This window comes from Phoca vitulina, unplaced genomic scaffold, assembly GCF_004348235.1.
Source record: "Phoca vitulina isolate PV1807 unplaced genomic scaffold, GSC_HSeal_1.0 scaffold22, whole genome shotgun sequence".
Taxonomy (NCBI): domain Eukaryota; kingdom Metazoa; phylum Chordata; class Mammalia; order Carnivora; family Phocidae; genus Phoca; species Phoca vitulina.
Genome location: NW_022589725.1, coordinates 22,778,964 through 22,801,472, shown reverse-complemented (window position 1 = coordinate 22,801,472; position 22,509 = coordinate 22,778,964). Strand labels below are relative to the sequence as shown.

The window sequence follows — 22,509 nt, the reverse complement described above, 5'->3', positions numbered from 1 at the left end:
ATCTGTACAGCCACCTCAAAGGCTTGACAACTTTATTTTCATTGTGTAGAGCTGGGTGGGTCCCCCTGAACTGAGCTTCCTAAAGAGACCCAGCCCTTCTCCGCACAGTCTCCAGGCCTGCCACTCCAGTGAGTGTGATCAAAGAGAGGAAAGCCGAGCCACTGAGCCTCGAGAAATAAAGCTAAAACAACAGATTTGTTTCTTGGCTTCTCTCTTAAATACGTTCAGAGTGTTTAAAGCCCTGTAAGGAAACGCTCTGGGGCCCTGGATGTGAGAGAGGCACATCTAAACCCTTTCCCAAGAGGAAATCTCTCACCTCGGTGGGGTAAATTAGCTCATTAAGAGCAGCCAGAAGCAAGCAGGAAACCTGGGAAGTAGGAGCTTTAATTCAAAGTACAGAAAATTATAGATTTCTTTACACATTAAAAAAGCATTTATCTTGGCTAAAAATGAAACGACTTTTCAATGATCAACACATGGTTTAAATCTGCTTTGCTAATTTATATCTATCCACCAGTCTGTCTAGTTGTTCGGCTACCAGGAAATTCAATTACATTCAGTAAATCGGCGTTGAACACCTACTATGTGCCTATGGCACATTTATGAATTGCATAAACACAAACAAAAATAGGAGGCAGATGTCTACCTTTTTGTTCAGGAGGTGGGACTCATGTATTAAAGATTGGAAGACATTTGTATTTCACTTTCCAACAACACTAAGAGAATAATTTTTATATACTAGACATTGAGCTTAGATGTGAATAATGCAAAATATAATGTTAAAAAGCTGCCTTCAGTGGAATCAAGTGCTAAGATGTATAGAGAGAATAATGGGTCAAGGGGAAGCAGGAGATTGAACAAGACGGGGTGAAGTTTCTCTGGAAGGTTTCTTAGAACAAACAGTACCTGAACTGACCCTGAAGAAGGTCAGTGAGAAATAACAGCAAGAATGGCCTCTAGAAAAACAGGGTTTACTTTCTGTTCTGCTGGTTGGACCTCAGACTATTCTAGTTCTCTGGGCCTTAATTTCCCCCTTTAAAATAAACACTTTGATTCTAATTATTCATTCACTCATTCATTCATTCATTCACTATTCAGGACCAACTATCCATACCAGATGGTCTTGACTGTTTAGGATGAAGCCTATAGGTTTGCTTTGACCCAAGACATAAAAGAAAGGCATCTGTTCTCCAGGAGGGGCTCCGATATGCATGATGCCATGACATTATGAACCCCTGCTGTTATCTCCTTTTCACTTATCAAGTCATGGGGGTTGGCTCTGGGGAAATAGGACACAGAAGAGGTAAACTCCGTTGGGAGAAGGGGTCAAGAAAAGTGTAAAATATGGGGAGTTGCAGAAGAAATGCCACGGTGGTAATCACTTGGCATCTAATGTGTTTACATGTGGTGAGAGGATGAAATGGGGTGGGAATAAACCTAAATGGGTAGTGACAAGACTTAAAGGCAATGGAGGGGCTCAAAGGGGAGCTGCCATTTTGCTCAGAGTAAAAAGATTTAACAGTCCACTTGAGGCTGGCATGGTGCCCTGAATAGTGTGGCCATCAGGACCCAGTCCCAGTTCTGCTACTAGATGACTTAATCTACATTGCTTGAGTCTGTTGAACTGCAGGTTCTACATTGGTAAAATTGGGTTGATAAAAATGTATGTACGTTTCTTCCCCTCATATCTCAGGAGGAATTTGGAGAAATGAATAATAATAATATCCAGCATACTCCGTATGCTAATTTTATATCAGTTTTTATTTATTAGCTCTGGGCAGAATCCATGTAGCTAATTTTGTGTGAACATAGTACCAGCCTCTTTGAAAATGGTACTACCTGCAATTAGGAGTTCAAACTTATTTTGTTTGATGAAACTTGAGAAAAATGTCTCCATTTGAGGAATTCCATAGCAGCCCTTGGGTATAAGATCAGTACACCTAATGCTGCTTATGAAAACGCAATAGAATAAGCACATTTGAATGGGACATGCTTCATTTGAATGATTTAAGCCATAATTAAACATCTCACATTATTTGCCATGCTTCTGATTATCAAAATAAGGAATGTGAACATCTGACAAGTTTAAGGCACATGCCCCTCCTGTTTGACACTTCTAGGCAGTCTGTTGACGGCATTCCTGGTTATGAAAGGAATCCTAATCAAAGACATGCGCATTCCAATTTGAGACAAACATCATGGTGGTTTATAAAAAACTTCCTTTCTGCGTTGACCCACAACCTAAACAAAAGGTCAAAATCACTTAAGTTGCTTCAAAAAGGAGAGTTGTGATACAAACCAGCAATGTGGTGTGGATGGAAGCCCATGCAATTCCTTTGTAAGTTGCAAAGCTATGTAAACACTATGAAAGCCTGCTATTGTTTACTCTGATACCATAGTCAACACTTTGGAATCATTAGCTTTGAACCCTTGGGTAAAGCTGGTTTTTAAACTCTCTATTTCACAGTCAAGGTCGACTTCTTCTATAGCCAGCAGATCCATAATCCCGAAGGCCACATCTTCCCCTCACATACACATGTTCGGCTCTCACAGGCATCAACAGGAGGGTCTCCTGAGACCCTGAGCAAGGATAAGGGTTAACTCCCTTTTTCCTCTTTTACCTGAAGACTAAATTCTAAGGAATCAGAGTTTGGATTTATCAAATACAGAAGGCCAAAAGCAAGAAATAATACACTTGAACTGAACTACAGATGATTCCTGAATCTCTTGAGCACAGACATTTTGTTAATGTCAAACACTGTAACTAACTGGAGACATGTTAAATTATCTTTTCACCAAGTCACCCAACTCTGCTTCAAATATCACCCATATATGAAGAATGTAGTGGCCACATATTATCAGTGGGACCTCATAAATCAATTACTGTAATACACAGCCATCCTGGCTTCCATATTTGCACAAATATTAAATATATATATGTTGGTCTAGAAGGCAGGAGTCTTCCACTTCAGCCTTCCGGCCACTGACAATAATTAGTGAGGTGAATTTCATGAATCAGTGAAGCTCTCTGGCATGTATTTTCATTTCTCTTATTAAAAAATTACCCAAAAGAGCACTCAATGCTCCAGAATTCTGTGATGTCTAAGAACCAAATGAGAGACCGTAACTGCACAAGTCCATAAGCACTGCTTCAGGGAACTATAAACTTAAAAACCCCTGGGGCAGTATTGTTATCTTCAATTATGAAGCATGCGACATTAATAATTAACAGTGCACCACTAGCAAAGGTAGTAAAATTAAGTAAGTACTAAGGTGACTTTCTGGGCTATGCCTAAGGTCCAGCCCCAAGCAGCTCCACAGGTACAACACCTACCCTAAGAATTAACTGAATGTGGGACCAAGTCCAGCCAAACCTAAGTTGCTTGGGATTAGGGGAGAGAGAGAGAGCACATATGTACAGCATGTCTAGAAAATTCTCCAAGGCCAGGACTTAACACCTGAGGATCTGTGACAAGACAAAGAAAACCAGAGTCAAGGCATCCCTTCATTTTCAACTGGCTGGGTTTATTTGCAAGTCATATAGGAGCTACATTCTGCACAAAGGCTAGGTATACTAGCCAGCCCACAGAAGCCTCAATAAAGAACATCCCCTGAAGTACAGTAGTTATAGAACTGTTTCAATGAGACCCAAGGATATATGTAAAAATGCTTCCAATTAAAAGTACCTTCCAAGTACTAGAAAGAAAGCAGTGCATCCCACCCCCACCCCCAGAGCACACATTCTAGGTAGGCAGTTTCTTTTTTCTTTTTAAGATTTATTTATTTATTTGAGAGAGAGAGCAAGCGCAGGGGGAGGGGCAGAGGGAGAAGGAGGGAATCTCAAGTAGACTCCCTGCTGAGCATGGACCCCGACTCAGGGCTTGATCCCATGACGGAGATCATGACCTGAACTGAACTGAGTCGGATGCTCAACCGACTGAGCCACCCAGGCACCTCAGGTAGGCAGTTTCTTTCATCCTCAGGCACTCGCCCAAAGTAGGAACTAATAGTTCAATGATCCTAGATAAAAATAGTATTCCATGGACCCTGGTGGTAATGACCCTTTCCACTGGAGTATGAAATATGTGGATTGGATCATCTGCCCAACCCTGACAGTCATCGACAGAGAGATCAATTTCAAAAACAGTATGCTGAATAAAAGAAGTTAGACACAAAAGAATATATACTGCATGATCCTAATAGAATGAAGTTCTAAAACAGGTAAAATGAATCTACATTAGTAGAAATCAAAATAGTTGGTTTTGCAAGGGGAGGAGGACTGATAAGGAGCCCAAAGGAACTTTCTGGAGTAATGGAAATGTTCTGTGGGTTACGTGTGGATATGAATTTGTCAAAACTAATTGAACTTACACTAAAGATCTGTGCATTTCACTGTAAGTAATTTATATACCAATTACAATATATGAAAAAAGAATAGGCAATCCTGTGGAAGGAGATATTGACATAATGATAATAATAATAATAATAATATTCCAATCGTCAAGAACTTTCTAGTGATGGAGGAGACACCACTACCTGACAAGGCCAAAACATTTGGAGAGGAAAGGGGCAGAGGTGCTAAACACATTTTACAGCATACATATAGCCTCCTTTTTTTTAAGCCCTGGTGACTAAAAATTTTATTTTAATCAGTTGGGTGGGTAATCCTCAGTCTAAATTAACTGGGGGGGGGGGGGGGGGGGGCACAAATATGCCTGTACCAGACAGTGAACATCAAGATTACAAACTCTGACATCACTATTTTGGTGTAGACCAAAATAGACCAAAACCCTGTGTCCCAAGGGCTCCAAGTTTTAAGATTATCCATTGCACTGAAGTCATGAAGCCCTACTAATCTTCTAAAGCACAATACATGGGACCCAATGATCATGAAAATATCCCCCCCACTGCCTACCCCAATACCCAAAATGCCCAGATCATAAATGTCTTCGGGTTGAAGCAGAGATGGGACCCTTGAAGACCCAACACCCCATATCTTTCCACAGCCCACTTCTAACCCATAACATTTGAAAACCAGGTCTTTGCAGATTCTCCCTCAAGAAACACCCTTCCTACCTTCCCACAAGCTTTCCAGTTTTACTTCCTACATTCTTAAGGATACACCTCAAATGATAAATTCATCCCTCCTTCCAGAGGCTGAATCTGGACTATAAGACAATCTGACCTCCTGGAGCCTAAGAAGGGAAGCCAGAGCATTATTAACATCTGGGAATCAGAAAGGGGAAACCAAAAAGCTGACAAAGATGCCTAAAACACTCCCAATTCTTAAACTTTTAGATGACTCTTATGTAGCCATTGTCTGTTGACCATAAAAACATCGTGGAGCACCTGTTTGAACCGTTCAGAGTCACTGAGCAGCCAGTCAAGCCACTCCCTTTGTTACTCCCACAGGTCACCCTGTCTTGATGCTACATAGCAACAAACCAGCCTGCCTGACACAAACAAACACATTTCAGCCCAACAGAAGATCTGAAAACTTTTCGAAAATAAGAAATCACAAGCACTGAGAGGCAGAGTTGTGTATTTACCTTTTTTGTGGACAAAGGAAAAGAAAAAAAAATCAAACCTGAGAATAAATCCACCTGTGAGTGCCTATCTCTATTGAGGTCACCAAAAATCCCTCCTCTTTATTTGCAAACAGTTCAGAAGCTACTGAAGGAAGTCGGCCAATAAACGTTTTTGAAACCAAGATTAATGGCTGATTTGTCATCTGGGAAAGGAAAGGTGAGCTTGCATGCCTCCGCTAAGGAAGCAAACCAGAGAAGGAGGGGCATCTGATTTATGGGGTTGTGAGGAGGCTAATTAGAGCCTCATGAAGGGAGATAAGAGGGACCAAAGGCATTTGGGAAAAGCAAAGTGAAAGGTGGGGACACAGCAGAGTCCATAGAGCAAACAAGGAACTGGAGAAGGGAGAGGGCTGCAGAAATAAGTTCCAGAAGCAAAGCAGAAAGACTATGTATGGATTCCAAAGAAATCTCATGTTTGGAAAGCTTCTAGAAGGCATGAAGAAAAGGCCCATGTTTCTGCACCTCAGACGAGGTCTGAAAACAAAGTCCTTGCAGCTTAATCTTGAACAGCTGTCCCTTTACCCCACCCCTACCCCCACTTGCAAGCAAGTGGCCAACATGCCCAGGATCACCCAGCATGCAATCCATCTCCTTCCTATCCCAGTGTCCCTGTGAAACAGCCTGCTCAGGGGTCCACAGGTTGGTTTGTTGAGCAGAAATTGTCATCCAAGACAATTTCTTGTTTTATTACTTGTTACATTTGCCTCACACCAGCCACATTTACATTTCTCAGGAAGGAGCCATCAGAGACACAGGGAAACTGAATCCAGGCCCCAAAATAAGCAGATCAAGGAGGGAAGACCCTTCATGCAACCCGGTCCTGAGAGATGCCCAGGCTGGATGGTGCTGGGGAGGCCTCTTCAGAAGACAGACACTGCGTCAGGGGAGGGGCTCAGGAGGTCAGGACCACTGCAGTGTGTCTGGAGAGGCGGGGATAGGACAACCTGCCTCACTTTCAGAGTAAAGCTTCTTCTTCCCAGGACAGCCACGCACCATTTGCAGTTCGTGTGCGCGCGTGTGTGCATGTGCTCACCTGCGCATGGATGTGCACGTCTGCAAGAGTTCCGTCTCCTCTCATAGGCTTCATAGAATAAATTTATGCACCCGGCTACCTTTCTTGGGGTGTTGCGTTAAGGTGTGGGAAACGGGCACAGAGTCCCTGAAAGCATGTACCTAAAACGCAGCAATCTTTTTACCGCTCTCATTTTTAAAAATGAGAACAAAGAGAAGGCAGAGAGAGAGAGAGGCAAGGAGGAAGGGACAGACAGAGAGAAAGAGTGTGAAAGAAAATGGAGAGAAAGGAAGAAAATGGGAGGGAGGGAAAGAGGGAAAAAGAAATAGAGAGGCAGAGGGATAGACAGGGAATGGAAGAAAGCCAGCAGGCAGCTGGTGCAAGAAATAAGTAAGGGTCTTTTCTCCCATTTTCCTGTCTTTTTAATAAATCACTGTAGCGGCCTGTGACAGCTCTCTGTTATCCCTAAATGCTCAAGCAAACAGCTTTTCTTTGAGACTATTCAAGTGGCTGCCAGGGCGGCTGGAGCTGGGCAAGCAATGCGGGCCCTCAACTGCCCCCCTGTAATTCAGTTAGAAAAGCAAGCATGAAGTCAATATTCATTGCGTGCGGTAAGAATTGCCACAACACAATGAAATGGTAATGAGCCGGCTCACAAAGGAGACAAGCTGGATAATCAGTTTTTAAGGAGGTTCTGGGCACACGAGGCTGCCAGGGCCTGAGTGGGCGGCAAAGGCTTATGGGCCCCCACCTGAGGGACTGCCTTCAGCCCCCACCATCTGCGGGCATTGGCAGGAGGTCGGCTGGAAACCAAGGGAATCTCGCCAGGCCCTCTTCCCCCAGCCACTCCTCTCCATTTTGCGATTTGGGGGCCTCATGGAGCCTAAAATGTGAGGACAAAAAGCCATTTCACAGCCATGGCCCCTATGCTGGCTTTCAGAGGAGTCAGAGCAAAGGCCAACAGATGGGAAAATTGAAAAGCCTGCAGTGTACCTGGCATATGTGCTCAGTGCACTCAGGGATCATTACCTGACCAGATCAGGACACCAAGCAGGAAGTCACCAAAATAACAAGAACTGGGGTGTAGAGTCTAACACTGGGTATTTGTATATGTCAGTAGTTTAAAATATACAAAGGAATTTATATGTCTTACAAGGTTTCATTTAATATACCTTTCTTAGTTAGATGTTTTAACTCAATAAAGCTAGAATCAAAGAAGTATCCAAGTAAGATGAAGCCATCAGATGAATGGCCATGTGTGAACTGCATTTAGATAGCCATGGTCATGGACTTGTCCTAGGGTGACTGCTGTCCCTGAGCTTGAAGATAATTTTTTCTTCAAGACTTCCAATTCGATTTCATCCTATGTTTTCTACCCATGTCTATTTCGAGATTGGCCCATACTTAGGCAGCTGTCAGTAGAGTTTCTGTTTATTCCAGATAAACCTGTTGTCATCATCATCATCATCATTTATATTTGCAACTCTAGTGATTGCAAAATTAATTTAGGTGACCTACAAAAATGTATACCAAAAAGCAAGTGATGTACAATTTAAAATGAAAGGTGAAGGAAAAATCAGAGTAAGAGACAAAATGAAGCCCAAGTTCCTATATCCTTGCAGAGCTGTGTGAAGACTTGGTCCTTGACCTTCTATTAACCAGCTGAAAGAGAGAAACATAATCCTTTAAGTCAGTGAATCTCAACACAACCCCAAACACTCTGATGTATGTGGCCTAGTGTTGGGCAGCCCAGGCATCTGTATTTTTTAAAGATCCCCTGTAAGATAAAAACAGAGAAGTTGTGCAGGAGCTAATCATTCATGATGCTCATAGGAAGGATACTGTGTTGTTTGGGGGTGGGGAAACCCTCTCAACAACTCCTTTACAGTGATAGCAATAAAGATTTTTATATTAAGACATGAATATAGCCCATGGGAACACAGGAGACTGAGGAGGAGGGAAGGGTACTTCAGGGAAAATAAATAGCCTTGGGAAAGAAAATGAAGTACACAGCAAGTCATGGTATGTTTAGCAGTTGGTAACAACATAGATGTGTGGGGGGGTGGGTGGGGGGAATTTAGCATGTTGATAGAAAGGGATTGTGAAGAATCCTGAATGTCCTGCTCAAGGCATGAGGTTAAGAGCCTAAGGGGTCCCACTGCCTGGATTCAAATCCTAGCTTCCCTACTTACTAGCATGTGAGAACTTGGACATGTTGCTAAATTTCTGTGGGCCTCAGTTATCCCATCTGTAAAACAGGAACAAGAAGAGTACCTACCTTGTAGGAATAAACATAGCATCTGATACATTAGCTACTACTATTATTTTCATTGCTATTGCTGGTACTATCCTTAATGTAAGGAGGACAAAGGAATAAAATTATTTTCAGGGAACACCTTCTGGATGTACTGATCTTTTCATATATTATCTTTTTTAATTTTGTAACAACTCAGTTGAATAGGCATTATTATTATTATTATTATTAGTCATCATCCCCAATAAGCCGATTGAATCTCAATATAGTTAAGTACCATGTCCAAGTTCTTACAGCAAGAAAGTGGCCAAACTAACATCAAAACCTTGAAACTGTAAGATAATCTAATGATGAACTGAGGCCAATTTATAATAAAATGAACAAAGCTTAAATTTCAGGGAGACCCTCCCTCACCTGCCTAGTCTCTTCCAAAGCTCTGAATCTAATTTTGCATTCATACTTTTGTATTCTTTTTCTTAAAGAGGGTTCCCAAATTTGTGTAAGTTTAGGATCCCCCTGAATAACATGAATATATGCTATGATCAGACTGTGTTCTAAACAGTGAACAAGGGTGACCAAGGATAAAGTAATAGAAGGAAGGCCAGGAGAAAATGTGTATTGTGGGTAAAGAGTTAGACATTAGCCACATTGTGTTTGGGGGGACCACAGAGCAGCCAGGTCAAGATGTTGCAGATATTTGTAAATATAGGTCAGGAGAGCAGGTAGTGCTTGAGATTCAGACCAGGATTGATGGGGTGGATGGTGATTGACATGAAGGGAGAAAGTATTACCCATAAAGATGGTCCTAGAGCTATGCTCCCCAATATGGCAGCCACCAGCCACATGTGGCAATTTAAGTTTATATTAAATAAAATGTGAAATTCAGTTCCTCAGGCCCACTAGCCCCATGTCAAATGTTCAATGACCACATGTGCTGAGCAGCTTTGGTATTGGGCAGTGTGGATATAGAATATTTCCACCATCACAGAAAGTTCTACAGGACAGCACTGGTCCAGAAAGTCAGAAGATGGTTAAAGATAGACACACAGGAAAATATCTGAGGGACAAATGGAAGTAAGGAACAGTAAATAAAGAGTAGTGAAAGTAGCCTGCAGACTCAGGAGAACCAGAACACAGAGATCCCAGCAAAGAGAATTTCAAAGGAAGAGTTTATTCACCAGCTCAGGAATTAGCAAAAGAGACAACAAAAAAACTCCCAGCATGGAACTAACATACCTCCAAATGGGCTGCTTCCAAACTCTCTCTTTGCCTTTTTAACAAAACACCACAGATTGTGTGGCTTATCAACAACAGAAATGTGTTTCTCAATAATTCTGGAAGCCGGAAGTCTGAGATCATGGTCAGGTAAGCACCATCTTCCCAGTCACAGACTTCTTGTGTCCTCACATGGTGGAAGGGGCTAGGGAGCTCTCTGGGGCCTCTTTTGTAGAGCACTAATCCCATACAAGAGGGCTTCACCCTTAGCACCTAATCATCTCCCAAAGGCCCCACCTTCTAAGGCCATCACATTGGGTGTTAGGATCACAACATGTGAATTTCAGAGGGACACAAACTTTCAAACCATAGAACCCCTGCATGGGTGTTCCCATTAAGACCTTGAAATAGCACTGTTTCCTTACAGCCACAAACACACCCTGAACTTGGCCTGGCCCAGAGACAAAACCTTGAGAAGGACAAACAGCAGCCGTAAGTTAGAGAAGCAGATGCCCAGAGGCCTGCTTTCCCTCCCTTCTCTCAGCAGAAAGCTTAAAATCATACTCAAACGGACAAGGCACACGCCTGCCCGTGCCAACACACACCTCTCCAACAGGCGGCTGCCTGCATACCTACGCAACTTCCTGTTTGCTTGTGCAATTACCTAGAGTTCACATAAGAATGCATGTTCTGAGTGCAGCCTTTTCTGGCCCGCACATGTATGTGCATATTTTGAAGGTGCAAATGAGGTACCGAGCATAGTTTTTTAATGTAGCCCTAAGGGGTACATTATTCTGATCAGCACTAACATTGCCATCCTACATTAAGGCATCAACTTTAGGCCCCACTAGAGGCAACAAAGTTAAACAAGCAAACAAACCCAGTTTTCCCCATGTGGCTCAAAGCTTTTCCTTTGCCCTTCACTCCTGTCTCCTCTTATTAAAGTTCCACTGAATCCAAAGTGCCCACCTCATCCTAAAATCTCTCCAAATCCTTTCCCAGACTTGTTGCCTCATATCCCAGGTATTTACATAGGTATTTGGGCCTGTTTCCCCTTCCTAATTATGGTCTTGTCTTTCTAAACTTTGTCTACCCCACAGTCATGCATCAGCATTTTGAAATGTGTCCTGGTGCACCTTCTCCTGGAATGAATTCCTTGGTCACAGATCTGTAACTGTAGCAGAGTCTAGTTAAGTGTTCAACAAACCATTTTCCTTTTTCCTCCCAATACAGCTGGACCACATTTTCCAACCTCCCTTTTCATTCTATTCAGCCATGTGACTAAGTCCTCACCATCAGAAAGTGGGAAGAAGTGATATGTAAGTCACCTGCTAGGTTGAGATGATTAAGAGATGTTCCTTTTACATATTTGCTCCCTTCCTTCATCTACTGGCTCGAAACAGAAAACTCCATGGAAGGCTCCATGGCCTTGACTGACACAGCAACTAGACGGAAGGAGCCCGGGTTCCTGAAGGGCTGTGTGGAACACAGCCCCTCAACCACCCCTCGCCCATCCCAAGGCAAGAAATAAACTTTTATTATGTTAAAATCCCAAGATTTGGGGTTTGTTTACTATAGCAATCAGCCTACCCTGATGTGGTAAGTGGATTGCAAAATTTCTCCCAATTATTTCCCTCCCGTTCCCTCAGCAATGTGATTTAGTAGCTTCTTCCATCAAGTGTTAGAGTCTATTTTCCAACCCTTGAACCTAGGATAGAGCACATGGTTTGCTTTTGACAAATGAAACATAGCAGAATCACAGTGTGCCATTTCCAATCTTAGCTCTAAAAAAGCATGGCATGCTTTTGCATAGATATAAAAAATGATTTATAATTAATCTGTTAAATAAACCCTGCCAATGAAAGGATGCTTGTCAAATCTTTAAAGTTTGTTCTCTTTAGAAACTTAAACACTTCTACCAACAAAATGTATTTAGTTGAGATTTGTTTTGTAAATTATTCTTTCAGTGGTCTTTGCAAAAGGAAAGAAGAAAAAGCCAACTTTAATCCCCATCCTTTACAAATATTTCAGAGTCTCTACTAGTAAAGGCTGGGGATCTTTCAAAACTAAGAATGACAGTTACCTCTGTGGGTTCAAAGATGAGAAAGGAATTTGATGGTTTTGATGGTTCTATTTCATGGCCATCTGAAGACACTGAGTGGGAATCACCACAGCCCTTGTATGGTGTCTGGTGTTTTTCTCTGCAATAAAAACATACGTTTATCATTTGTGGGTGAACGAAGGTATAACCATAAATAACATCCTCCCATACATTCACAGCTGAAAAAAAAAATGGAGGCAGGTTTTTTCCTAAAAGCTATGTGTTTGATTTAATATTGTTTCAATATTAGCTCACAACAAGACTAAGCATTACCCCATCATATTAATTATTTGAATTACATTCAGTTTTTCCACTTGTTTGCAAGTCTCCTTGAGCAGTCTATTTTTGGTTGAGAGTTATTTCAGTGGTTCCACTCAAGGAAGTACCCACTTATTTTGAGTAGCACTTCTTGTCTGCAACAATGCTTCTCAGACTTCAACATGCTATATATCCCCCTGGAGATCTTGTTAAAATGCAAGATCTGTTAAGATTAAATGTTAAGATTCTGATGCAGTAGGTCTGGGGTCAGTACCAAGATTCTGCATTTCTAACAAACTCCCAAGTGATATTGATGATTCTGGCCCATGAACCACACAAGTCTGGAATGGACTTTTACAATGCTGTATTTTCCAATACGTAAAATTTTATTCAGATGGAACATGTTATAGCACCTGAAAATCAGGCCAGAAAATAGGCAGTGGTTTGAAAAGTACCTATAATTCGCCCTGTGAGCACCAGCCTGCACTCAGTCTTGTGTGATGCCAAAGGTGTCACCACCTACCTGGCCATTTGCTGAATGAAATCATGACACTCATTTGTGTTGACATAGAAAACAGCAGTTGGGGAACATCTTGACATTCTATACTCACATCTAATTACTTTCACATTCTAAAGAGGCCAGATTTCCCACTTTTTTCCACAACTCTGTTTCCTTGTCTTTCCTTTCCCTATTATCAACCTACCATCTTGAATATGTATCAACACAGGCTAGATAATAGTAGTGATATCTACTGATCCAAGCACTCAAGGTAAAGTATATACAAGTTGGATTTTTTTTTTATCCAGTTATTTGGCTTACCTTTCCACTTAGTAGCAATGCCCACAGAAGGGATTGGGAATTCTACTGGGCAGTGCATAGGACCAATTCAGCAGGAGAGTATTTCTAAAGAGCTGTAGATGCTGAGATTTGGTATGAGCCCTTAAATGAGAATGCCTTTTAGTTTCACGATCACAGTGTTTGCATCAAGTGGATTTCTTTAGCCATTAGTTTGCCATCTCAGAATGCTTATTCCTTATATCTTCCTACAAAAAGTGTGATTCATAGATTAATAGAACTATCCATCAATTAAGTAACAGGAAACTAAGTTCTGGCTCCATTTCTGCCCCCTAATTAGCTGGGTGAGTTTGCACAATACATGTTGTTTCCCTAAGCTTCACTGCTATTAATTATAAAAATAAGTTTCCAGCTTTAACTTTTCTTACAGCTCAGATATCCCTTGACCTGAAATGCCTCCAGACCAGAGGCTGCTCACAGTAAATGACCCACACAGCACAAACAGCCCTGTGACCACACTCACTACTGCACATGCATCCTTAGCCACAGGTAGGAAGGGCCCCCAAAACATCTTATGCCAGCTACTTCATTTAACACTAGAGGAAACCAAGGTCCTGGGAGACAAGACAACTGTTCCAAGGTCACATGGCTGGTCAAGGGCAGAGAAGGGCTAGAACAGAAATTTCCCAATTCTCAGTCCATGATCTGCATGATAACCTTGAACTCAAGAAGCCAGGCTTTGAGAAGTCACATCAGGATTCAAAGTTGCCCCTCTGTACTGGCCACCATGGAGCTACTTATGGAAGAGAAGTGTTCACATACTGGCAAGGCCACCAAAAGCAACACAAACTCAATCTTCTCCACATTTCTCTGTAGTACTGGCAAACAAGAAGGGCTTTATAAACACTTGTTGAATGAGAGAATGAGTGCTCCTTTGCATTTCCTCTTATTTCAGAGACATATTTGTATGTTTCTGGAGTCTCAGTGTGTACAGCAGGGGCTTTAGTGTCCATCCCAAATTCCCCCAACATTTATCTCTATATCCAAAGGCTGCTTACTGCAAACTGAGACTCTCCTTCAGTAGGGCTTCATTTCTGGCCACAAGATCACAACTGGCCCAAATGCAGATCATCCCAGAAGTGCTAGAAAGTATCCCTAGAGTAGTCTTCCATCGATGATAAATGAGGGTTTGGTGTATCAATACCCCAGCTTCCTCACCCTTTGGGTGAGACAATGCTGATGCATGTTTTACAATGCTTCAGAGTGCCTCAGCAGAATTGGGCTCCAGTTGCCCACAGTGGTAACTGGCTTGATAACACCCCCTTTATTTCTTTCATCCATTCCCTGTCTCACTTCCCTACTCTCGACGAGCATTTCCTAGAATCATCTCCCAAATAAGATATTTGTGACAAAATCCTTGTCTTAGGATTTGCTTGTGGGGAATCCAAACCAAGGCATGGGGGTATGAACTTGGTGGAAATAGAGCTTTCAAGGGGTCCCTTAGATTCTTTTTGATATGACAACTGAATTTTTATCTGACTCTGATGTAATTTGGGTTTCCCCAAAAGTAGATCCCAAGAAAAGGACTTGGATGCAGGTAGTTTATTGAGAAATATCCCAGGAAGCAGAAGTTAGAGAGTACAGCAGGGAGACAAGGAAAGGAAAGAAAGCCAATACAAAGTGTGTCCATGAGTGGGCTGTTGTGTAAAACTGTGAGCACAACCCCACCGGGGTCCCCTAGAGAGACTATATGGAACATACCTTGGAACTGTGCACTGGGATGCAAGAAGCTGAGTGCTGATTCACTAACACCCACCCTGGGGGCATTAGGTTGTGAGTTTCCCAGCATGCCCTGCAAGCAGGCAAAGCACACCCTGGTGGTCACAGAACATCCTCAGACCGAGATACCAGAATTTATCAGTTGTTTAGCAGAACTGTCTACAAGAGACTTCTGGGAAAGCAAGAGTGTTTGCCAGACTCTGTTGGCAGGATTTTTACTACATCAAAATGCTGTTGTACTCAGCAAGTGATCATCTTGGTATCCTGAGAGACTACTTTGAGCCTCCTTAGTTCTCAGCTTGCCTTGTTTTGGCTTCCTTGAAAGGCACCCCTGAATGCCATCAGTGCCCAAAGCAAAACTCCCACACAAAGTGGAAAGCAGGTAGGATGAGAGATGGAACCAGGAGAAGAAAAATGAGCCTGAAACCTGACTACCCCAATCATACAACTAGCTGAACAAAAAATGCTCAGTGGCCACGTCAGTTCCATGCCTGCCCTGTCTTCAACACACTCTCCTGGAGGCCCAGCAGCTATCAGACTCACGGGACCTCACAGCCCCTTTCTTTGATGCCTCCCTGTTCAGTGTCACTGAGACCGCCTGATCAGGAGGGCCCCAAGGTCAAGGCATTATCAGGAGTAAGGTTTCTTAAGAGCCATGTGTGAGACACCATCACCATCTGACACTGTTTATAGATCGATCTATCCCCTTACTGACCACAGGACAGAAGTTAAAAGCATTGCTTTTGGAGCTCAAATGTGTTAACTTCTGAAGTGATGTTTGAATTAGGGTTAAGAAGGGCCCAAAGTTTTGATCTGCTGACTGGGGGCAGAAAAAAAAAGAAAGAAAAGAAAGGAAATGGACTAAAAAAAATTTTTTTTTCAGAAAAGAAATAAGATTATTTTGACTAAAATGAAGAGTCCAGCTTATAATGAATCTATCAACTTTGGGGTTGATGTGAAATGGCTGCAGAAGTGCCTGAATTCTGCAGCTGCCAAAATGCAACCACTCCTTCTTAAAGTCACTCACTGAAAGAAGTAACTTCTCTCTCCCATAGATCAAGGCCAGAAAGGGGAACATCCATTGGATTCATACCCAAAGCAATCACATAAAAGTCAAATAAAGCAATATCCCATGCCTAAAAGCTGTCCATTAGTGATGGAATAGTTGCAAAGCAAAAAACCACAAACACTCTACAACCCACATTGTTGGAATTTGACACTCATTCCCTGAGATGTCTTTGGATACATAACACAAAGATTAGCAAATAAGTTTCCCACACTTTAGTAAACCATGTGATAAAATGCCTGTAATCTATGTGCTATGCAGTGTGGTTGACAATTCCTAATTGATGTATTTCTTATCTACTTATGTGGCATAATAGGAAGCAGTGGCAATTAAGATAATTAGATATGAATAGGAAACAGCTCTTCTGATTAGAACCAAACACTGGGCATGCTGGATATTCAACACAGGGAAATCAATGTGTGTGGCATGTTATGAGCTGGCACAGCCACACTTCTGCAATGCAATGATGCTTACTACATTAATGATGACCATGAGGCATGACGAGGTGCTGGGGTCCCTTTATACCATTCAGAAAAGAGCAAATGATCTCTAATGGGGTTTGAAAAGTTTAACAAACTCTACTGCATTAAATATCTTATCAGATAAAGGGCTAGTATCCAAAATCTATAAAGAACTTATCAAACTCAACACCCAAAAAACAAAAAATCCAGTCAAGAAATGGGCAGAAGTTATGCACAAACAATGAATCATGGAACACTATATCTAAAACTAATGATGTAATGTATGATGATTAACATAACAATAAAAAAAATTTAAAAAAAAAGAAGATAATTTTTCTTTGTGTTAACTATCCCAGTGTGAGCTGTCCAGGGTTAAATGGCACCTCTATGTTGTAACATATTTTATGATCGAAAGTCTCTTATTAATTACCTTCTTATGCTTTCATGTATCAAAAAGAAATATATAAATTTAAATTTTAGTATTTTAAAATTTCTTATGACTGTCTATTAAAATTTTTCTTTTGGCTTGAGTAATGACAGTAGTTCTACACATCTGTCAAAATTAAATATTTTATAGATTTTTATAAACAATTATTAAATATTAAAGTAAATTATTGGAAAGGCAAAAAAAAAAAAGAAATGGGCAGAAGACATGAACAGACATTTCTCCAAAAAAGTCATCCATATGGCCAACAGACATATGAAAAGTGTTCAACATCACTCGGCATCAGGGAAATAAAAATCAAAACCACAATGAGATACCACCTCACACCAGTCACAATGGCTAAAATTAACAAAACCGGAAATGACAGATGTTGGCGAGGATGCAGAGAAAGGGGAACCCTCCTACACTGTTGGTGGGAATGCAAGCTGGTGCAGCCACTCTGGAAAACAATATGGAGCTTCCTCAAAAAGTTGAAAATAGAGTTACCCTACAACCCAGCAATTGCACTACTTGGTATTTACCCCAAAGATACAAATGTAGTGATCAGAAGGGGCACTTGCACCCCAATGTTTAAAGCAGCAATGTCCACAATAGCCAAACTATGGAAAGAGCCCAGATGTCTATCAACAGGTGAATGGATAAAGATGTGAGATATAGTTAGATAGATGATAGATAGATAGATAGATAGATAGATAGATAGATAGATACAGATATAGATAGATATATAGATATCTGTCTATCTACCGATAGATAGATATTAAGCAAAATAAGTCAGGCAGAGAAAGACAAATACCATATGATTTCACTCATATGTGGAATTTAAGAAACAAAACAGATGAACATAGGGGAAGGGAAGGAAAAATAAAATAAGATGAAAATAGAGAGGGAGGCAAACCATAAGAGACACTGAACTCTAGGAAACAACCTGAAGGTTGCTGGAGGGTAGGTGGGTGGGGGGATGGGGTAATTGGGTGATGGGCATTAAGAAGGGCATTTGATGGAATGAGCACTGAGTGTTATATGCAACTGATGAATCACTAAATTCTACCCCTGAAACTAATAATACAGTATATATTAACTACACTGAATTTTAATAAAGAATTTTTTTAAAAACTCTACTGCATTCTAATTCTTTCAAAATTAACAAAGTGAATTTAATATGGGTTAATTCTCTATTAAGCTGTATATACAATGAACCAAAGACTTGCCAGAGAAGAGTTTGCAATGGAAATTATCAGCTCAGTAATAAATAGACCAGAACCCTAAGAAAATTAATGAAATGATGTCTGTATATAAACTATCTAGAAGGAAAAAGTACTGTGTTAATATGAATTAAGAAGCTCAAAGTACATTTTAAAACCACTTTGGAATCTATTCAGAATATTAAGAAACAATAAAGACCTAAATCTTTTAATAGCCTCTGTATTAAATGTAATGTAGGCACAGATATTTCACAGGATCAAGTTGTTTGCTAAAGATGGATTTGTACAATCTTTGTGTCTCTTATAAAACATGTCATGTAAAATTTTAGTTCTTTTAGAACTCTGGAAATAAAAATCAAAACTTTCATTATTCAGTCAATTATTTGATAAATATTTGTTAGACATCAACAATGGTGTCCTACCAAGATACACATCTGGAAAAGTTCAAATGGCCCTACCCGACCCAGACAGCAGAGAAACCTTCCAAATGATCAGGTAAGGTGCATAGAATATTTCTAAGGGCTAGGATTACGTTAAAGAACAAAGACAAGTTTCCTACTACCTGGTGTTAAAATCAAAGCAAATCTGAAAAAAATTTAGAAACAAGTAGAGTTTCTGAGCCACTTTTTCCCATAGCATCTTTATAATATACAAAGACTTAATACAGAATAAAATGCCTATATGGCAATCCCATTTGAACTAGGCTGAATTCTATACCTGAGGAAATCACGTAGGTTGAGAATTGAAGAAAGTCAACTATCTCACGTGTAGTGAGAAAAACTGTTCCTATGAGTGAGGCTTTCGTAACTCTTCTCTGGTGCTTTAAATGATCTTTTCCAAAAGTCAAGGTTAAAATTGCTTTTATTAGAGTTTCAGAGTCAATGTTTTGAGGTGAGCTGTCTGGTATAGGACAAAATTATGAGTGCCAGGAGTAGTTGTTTAACCTGCCAGCCAAAGACAGAAATTTGCTGTTTCCTGAATTTCAAGCCCACCTCCTAGCCTTAGGAAGCACGGAAGCATTCTGCCTGCGCTATCATTTCTCCCTGGGAAGGAAGGAATCTTAAGCCCTTCATATTTCAACAGGGCTACCTATGCAAAAATTTAAAAGACTCTACAGATGTACAGGGCCTCCTTGGGAGGCCAAACATAGAGAGGTAAAATAAGAATGTTGGACCAGGTGACATTTAAAGATTGTCTTGGTATAAAAAATCTGCCATTCGATGTAATTATTAATCATCTATTTTTAGCAAGCTCTAGACATTGTGGCCGGTTACACAGATATATAAGACTGCCCTTAAGAGCCTCATAAAGAAATCTAAAAACATCAGATGATGCATGAAAGGCAGAAAAAAAGAATGTAAGATAAGAATGCCAAAAAAGAAAGGAGAAGAGAAGCTATATAAGGAAATACTTCTATCGATAAAGTAGTTTAGACAAAATTCTGCTGCTTATTTACTCCTTGTGTGAAAATTAGCTCTTAAGTCACTGGGCATAGCAGATGTGGTTCCCTCAGCTCCCCTGCGTTCACCTGCATTGGAGGTGGGCAGTTCTCTTGCAGGTTGGCTGCTTCCTACTCCAGTGCTGGCATCTCTCTACCTCTCAGCACGATGGCTTTCTCTACCACCCTGAGCATTTTCTCTAGCACTGTGAGCATCTGCTTAGCCCATGCACAGGGCAGCCCAGAAGTGCCGGGGAGTTGGGAGGGGGGCGGATGGTTAAAACCTGCAGGGCAATCCTGAACCAGTATAAATACCCAAGATTCCCTGGCATTATAAGTTGTGTTCCACGTAGCTCCCAAGAGGGTCCCCAGCAGGATGGAGCCCCAGTAGCCAGAAGCAGTAACCAGCTCATTAACACAACCTGTACTGGCTTACCCCCTTCTCTGTCACACTCTCCCCACTCCCTCACCATGCTTTCCGGGGTCACCGTCCAAATCAACTAGCTGCTTCAGGGTCTGTTTTTAGGGGAACCTGGACCAAAACAAAGGAGAGCAGTAATTTAACGATGGTAATTACTGACAAGGCTTCCATTCATCTTCCCCTAATGTTCCCTTCTATAAAAGTCATTTTCTTCAGTAAGTCCTTGCTGATATGCTTACCCCAAAGTCAGAATTCTCTGCTGACTCAGACCTCCCCTGAAATTCCTTTAACTTTCCTGCAGGCCTTCCCTTCCTACCCAACAGTCATCTCTTTTATTATCCTCTCTCAGTTCCCCTCTTCCCAGGGCATCTCAGTACTTTCATGTAAAGTGGGATCATGACTGTCATGTAGAAAATGGAAAAGTTTGTAACAGTTTATGCTGAAACATTTTTATCAGCATGGCTTCCAATGATACCAAATAGTAAAGACAACAGAAAGTAACATGGTTTCTTCTCATTCTGGAAACATCTTTCCTCTCAACTCATCTTCATGAGCTCCTCTCTCCAATTTCAATATTTCAGGTTGACATGAATATGTTGCTCGGACTCAACTTCTCAGTAGAATCACTGATAATATTCAGCTAACATTTAGTGACAACTTAATAGAGTTCATATCAACTCACCTAATGTTCACAACAGCCCTATTGTTATCACCCCATTTGACAGATAAGGAACCTGAAGGCAAATGCCTTGTCCAAGGACACCCAGCTTCTGAGTGACAGAACTGAAATATAAACTGAGGCAGTCTAGTCGAGAACAGGCACTTCATTCCTGTGTTAAGCATGCTCCCCTCAGGCAACGCTCTTGCTAAATTAACAGAAACCCCAGACCCTTGGTGTTACAGATTTATTGTCTCAGAGGATTTTTTTTAAAAAAGAAAAAACTGAACTGAAAGAAAACAGCTCAGACCAGCATAGAGAGGAGAAAAGTTGGTTTGGACTGAGCTACCACCTGTAACCTACAACAATTCCAAAAGCTGCATAGCCACTTATTCTGTCTTAGGTACACTTAGAAAAGCTGGTGAATATTGGCAATGCCACCCCAATCTGGCTTACACTGGTGTCTTTAGCTAGAAGTCATTAACAGTAAAAGCATCTCCCAGCTCAAGCTCCCCCAATGACATCTGAAATAGTGGTGCTAACTCAGGCTTTCTGCTCTGGTTGGGAAGCTATTTCGGGGAGGAGGGGGAGGTGTGGTATTTTGAAGAGCTGCAAGGACAGAGGCAGTTCTAGAGCAGAATGCCCTTGACATTCAGTTCCGATGTCTCCAATCAAGCCAGAATGCCAAATCTTGTTTTAAAATATATACATACGTATTTGATGCCAAATTGCCTCTATGGAACCCACAATCTATTTAGACTCACACAAGAAAACTGGCATTTGCCAAATTAAAAATGTAAGAAAAAATCCTTAATTACCATCTTGCTGGCCTCCAATGGTGTAACTATGGAATTTTCCCATCCTGACTTGCTTTGGGGTTAGCTAGTAAGGATATTAATTCACTTCTCATTTGCTCAACTAATCACTTCCAAGGCACTTAGAGTAATACCGATTGCTTTCTTCTTCAGAAGAGATGAAAGAAAGTGGCTAGAACTAGCATAGATTTGGTTGAGAGTTTTTTGCAGATCTGCTTCCACTTGTGTATCACTATTTAAAAATAAAAACGCAGGGCTCTGTATGTAAACATGCAATCATAGGCATGAGCAGAGAAGGAGAAAGAGAATGGAGGAAGACTAGGCCATACTTATAATGTTTTACTCTTTGAGAAAGAACAAAGAATATCCACAGAGTGACTGGATATGTGTCCCATGCATGGGGCATCAGGGGCAATGGCTGGAATATGTTTAAGGAAGAAAGGTATTCAAAATATGCATCTGTACTCCACAAAGGCCACTGATCCTCTCATGGTGGGTGGCAAAAATTGACAAAGAACCTAAGCCATTGAATTTTTTTTTTTTTTGCCAGTTCTATACAATTCTCTTTATGTGCATGGGTTTCATCTGCAGAGTTTGATATAAAGAAAAAGCTAACAGCACTTTGACTTAGCAAAGAAAAAATACAAGCCCCCAGACTCCAGTTCTCCCATTCAAATGTCACTTTCCCCATCTCTCTACAAATACAAACAACTTCATATTACTGAAAGTGAAGCTTCCCAATTCATTGCTCGTGCATGGTACCATACACCTGTCAATTCAACTCTCACTTTACGAATAAACCACAGGACATTTTACAAGCACAGGGCAAGCCATTTTGTTGATGGGAACATTAAATTGCTTCTCCTTGTTTACTTCCCAAGAATAGGGTGACTCCACAAACAAGGCCAGCTGGGAACACACACAAATTTCCAATCAACACTGGTCTTTGAAAATTCACAGGGTCTCTTGTCAACAGTCCAACTTACAGGGTATCAGGTTC

The 22,509-nt window shown here is 41.1% G+C and overlaps 1 long non-coding RNA gene across 1 annotated transcript in view; it reads right to left on the bottom strand.

Annotated features, from left to right (window-relative positions):
- Positions 1–22,509, bottom strand: part of LOC116641518 — a 106,086-nt gene that overhangs the window by 5,519 nt on the left and 78,058 nt on the right. The window contains exon 3 of the long non-coding RNA XR_004301195.1: positions 12,153–12,270. This is a non-coding gene — a long non-coding RNA (uncharacterized LOC116641518). The remainder of the gene's footprint in view (positions 1–12,152; positions 12,271–22,509) is intronic.